Below are 4,779 nucleotides of genomic sequence, written 5' to 3' on the forward strand. Positions count from 1 at the left end.
GATGGTGTAATTGTAATCCTGTGCAGTCCTTTGAGACATTTTTGTGATGAAGGGCTATACAAATAATTATGACTTCAATTGACTTTGTATGATACAGCTGCAAATAAGTATTTGAACACCTGTGTATCATCTACAATTCTGACCCTGAAAGACCTGTTAGTTCGCCCATTAGAAGTCCAGCTGCACTCCATGTATCATCCTGAATCAGATGCACCCGTTTTCAGATTGTTAGCTGCACAAAGACACCTGTTCACCCCATACAATCAGTAAGAATTTAACCTGTAATATGGCAAAGACCAAAGAGCTGTCCAAAGACACCAGAGAAAAAAATCGTACACCTCCACAAGGCTGGAAAGGGCTACGGAGCAATTGCCAAGCAGCTTGGTGAAAATAGGCCCACTGTTGGAGCAATCATTAATAAATGGAAGAAGCTAAACACGACGGTCAATCTCAATCGGAGTGGAGCGTCATGCATGGTATCACCTCATGGGGTCTCAATGATTCTAAGAAAGGTGAGGAATCAGCCTTTAACCACACGACAGGAGTTGGTCAATGACCTGAAAAGAGCTGGGACCACCGTTTCCAAGGTTACTGTAGGTAATACACTAAGACGTCATGATTTAAAATCATGCATGGCACGAAAGGTTCCCCTGCTTAAACCAGCACATGTCAAGGCCCGTCTCAAGTTTGCATATGACCATTTGGATGATACAGAGGAGTCATAGGAGAAAGTTTTGTGGTCAAATGAGATCAAAATAGACACCATCCCTACTGTGAAGCATGGAGGGGTAGCATCATGCTTTGGGGGTGTTTTTTGCACATGGGACGGAACGAGAGGATGACTGGGGCCGTGTATTGTGAGATTTTGGGGATCAACCTCCTTCCCAAAGTCAGCATTGAAGATAGGTCGTGGCTGGGTTTTCCAACACGACAACAACCCAAAGCACACAGCCAGAATAACCAAGAGTGGCTCCGTAGGAAGCAGATAAAGGTTCTGCCGTGGCCCAGCCAGTCTACAGACCTGAACCCAATCGAAAATCTTTAAATGGAGCTCAAACTCTGTGTTTCTCAGTGACAGCCCAAAAACCTGACTGATCTCGAGAAGATCTATGTGGAGGAGTGGGCCAAGATCCCTCCTGCAAACCTGGTGAGAGACTACAGGAAATGTTTGACCTCTGTAATAGCAAACAAAGGCTACCGTACTAAATATTAACATTCATTTTCACAGGTGTTCAAATAATTATTTGCAGCTATATCACACAAATAAATTGTCAAAAAATCATGCATTGTGATTTCTGGATTTTTCTTTTTAGTTTATCTCTCTCACAGTGGACATGCACCTACGATGAAAATTTCAGACCCCTCCATGACTTCGAAAAGGGAGAAATAGCAAAATAGCAGGGTGTTCAAAAACTTATTTTCTTTACTGTATATATATATATATATATATGTAACGGGTGTAATAATACATTTTGTTTTATTGAAATTCCTGCTGAAATATGTGTATAGTTTTTGGTAAGTGTCCTGCAATGATGAGTCCAACAGTGCCACCTGCTGGTATGGGGTGGGGTTTGTTTTGGCTTTTGACATGTGACCGGACGGGGGGTTTTGTTGGCAGTCTACAGAGCCAGCTGCCAACGATAAGACACATCTTTTGGTGCTCCACAAAATAAGTTAATTTTAAACAATATAACTACAGCTGACAAATCTCTCAACATGCACAGTAATGTGATTGATGTAGTCAAGCTGTTTGGATTTATTTTCGTTTTGTTTCTGTTGTGCTAAAAAGTTAATTCCCCTTATAGAGATCAAAGCCAGCAGAGAAGCTAATGTTGTGACTCATTTCATCTGCAGGTAAATTGTATCCGTTTTTATACTCATCATTGTTATCATTTCTATTTTCTCATGTATATAAAAATGATGATGTTGGTTAAAATTCAGACTAAAGAAAAATATGTTGAATTCATTGTAAACATTAAAAAAACACTATACGATCTCTTGTTAAAAGTATCTTGTTAAAATGGATGTAAAAATGTATTGTGATATTCTAAAATGTATTTTATGTAAATTGAAAAGAAAGCTCTTTGATATGCTTTGGGCAGTCTACAGAGCGAGCTGCCAACGAGATCAAAGAGATCAAAGCCAGCAGAGAAGCTAATGTTGTGACTCATTTCATCTGCAGGTAAATTGTATCCGTTTTTATACTCATCATTGTTATCATTTCTATTTTCTCATGTATATAAAAATGATGATGTTGGTTAAAATTCAGACTAAAGAAAAATATGTTGAATTCATTGTAAACATTAAAAAAACACTATACGATCTCTTGTTAAAAGTATCTTGTTAAAATGGATGTAAAAATGTATTGTGATATTCTAAAATGTATTTTATGTAAATTGAAAAGAAAGCTCTTTGATATGCTTTGGGCAGTCTACAGAGCGAGCTGCCAACGAGATCAAAGAGATCAAAGCCAGCAGAGAAGCTAATGTTGTGACTCATTTCATTTGCAGAAACTGTAATAAAAACCTCATCATCCAGTCCAGTGTGAATGTGGATCTTTGGTGGGACAGGTACACAGCGGTTACATATATACATACACATACACATAGTGGCTTGCAAAACTATTTGGCCCCCTTGAACTTTGTGACCTTTTACCACATTTCAGACTTCAAACATAAAGATATAAAACTGTAATTTCTTGTGAAGAATCAACAATAAGTGGGACACAATCATGAAGTGGAACACACTTTATTGGATGTTTTAAACTTTTTTAACAGACCAAAAAACGAAAAAGTGGATGTCTGGTGTCTGAATGGCATCTGAATGATATAGCAAACGGTAGATGTAAGCAAATCAACATTGTTGTTATTATTATTATTGATTTGTTAATATAATGGTAATAATAATAATAATTATAACTGTCATTAATTGTTATTATCGTTATTATTGGTGACTGAATTATATTGGGTGATTACTAGCATTATAGAGTTAATAGAGGGGTAAAACTAAATTAATCTGGTAGGATAAAAACAGTCAAGTCAAGTCAAATTTATTTATATAGCCCTCAATCACAAAAATGTCTCAAAGGACTGCACAGGATCACAAGGACACAATTACCTGATCTTAAACCAACATGCGGGCAAGGAACAACTCAAAACCTCTGCATGAGGAAAAAGAGAAGCCTCGAGAAGGGACCTCACAGTGATGGAAGTGGTGATACTGATGATAATGAAGAGACTGTGTATCCACGGAGCCAATGTGTCCAGAGGTGTTCGCTGTTTGCAAATACAGACCCATATGAGCATCCCGGGCAGAGGACTATGCTTAATTGCTGTTGAGATTGTCGAGAAAAATTGTTCAAACCTCACATTGTTTATTTGCTAAAAACCAAAAAAAACCAAACCATGAAGTATTTAATTGCTGTTAAAAGTGTCGATAAAAACTCATATTGTTGGGATGTGATATAATGAAATTGTGTGTTTAATTGCTGTTAAAAATGTCAAAAAAATTGTTAAAACGTCATATTGTCAGATATAACGAAATTGTGAATAATGAAATTGTGAATATGCTTAATTGCTGTTAAGATTGTTGAGAAAAAATGTTTAAACCTCACATTGTTTAATTGCTGTTAATAGTGTCAATAAAATTCTTCAAACCAAAAAAGAAGACATAACTGTGGGACACAATTATTAGTCAAGTCAAGGCATTTGCTTCTTCCTACTTCCAACAAACATGTACGATAACATTGTTTTTTTTTTTTTTTTCTTATTTGTGTTTTTGTTTTGTCATGTTTCAAATAAAAGTTTCATTTATGCATTCATATATATATATATATATATATATATATATATATATATATACACACACAAACAAAGAATGTCACAAAAGTGAGTACACCCCTCACAGTTCTGCAGAGATTTCATTATAATGTTTGATAGAACATCACTGAAGAAACATCGCTTTGACATAGTGAAAATAAGTCAACAAAGGCCATTGCTTAATGGAAATATATCCTCTGGTCTGATGAAACAAATATTAATTTATTTGGCGGGGGGGGGGGTTTGTAAGGTTTATTGTTTTATATTCTTTATAAATTATCCATTATCGGTCAAATCATAGTACGCTACAAAGCCAAGGGGCCGAGACGCTTGCTCTCAGCCAATAGGCCGGGTCAAGGTCCTAGCCACAGAGCCATGCAGCGATCAGTGCGAATACACCGTTCCCGGAGGTACTGCAATACCGGGCCGATGCGTGGAGTGGACAGAGCAAGCTCTTAGTCCATCTCCGGATTACAAAAATCAAACTTACAGCATTGCTGTATGCAAGGTCCTAATCGACAAATGCCGACAGACAGTACACAATCTTAGAACCACAGATGGAAGCATGCATGGCGGCAACCAGGTGAGGAGTACAAACATGTTTGTGTCGTGCCTAAAGTCAAGGGGAATCACTGGAACTGAAGAGTTGCATTTCATGAAGAGAAACACAAACTCAAAAACGCACTGTGGAATACCAGAGCAGAGAATGATTCCCTCCCTCCAGGAACTGGGTCGCAGGGCAATGTTCCAGCCTGACAGCGACCTCATATACCAGGGGTGGAGAACACGCCGCTCAAGAGCCGCATGCGGCTCTTGGCCATTGAGAATGCGGCTCTTAGCCACATCATATTTTCTATATACTGTGGCTTTTTGCCTCGTTTCCTGTTTAGTTTTTTCCCCCTCTTAAAACACACTTGAATCCATCAGTTAATGATAAATAATATTTTGAAATTAATTCGGC

General features: G+C 37.7%; 1 pseudogene; it reads right to left on the reverse strand.

The window, feature by feature from the left end:
* Positions 1 to 4,206: 4,206 nt before the first annotated feature.
* On the reverse strand, positions 4,207 to 4,382 carry LOC148351118 (U2 spliceosomal RNA; annotated as a pseudogene).
* Between the last annotated feature and the right edge of the window lie 397 nt (positions 4,383 to 4,779).

This window comes from Urocampus carinirostris, chromosome 16, assembly GCF_059441175.1.
Source record: "Urocampus carinirostris isolate Australia breed hairy pipefish chromosome 16, RoL_Ucar_1.0, whole genome shotgun sequence".
Lineage (NCBI taxonomy): Eukaryota > Metazoa > Chordata > Actinopteri > Syngnathiformes > Syngnathidae > Urocampus > Urocampus carinirostris.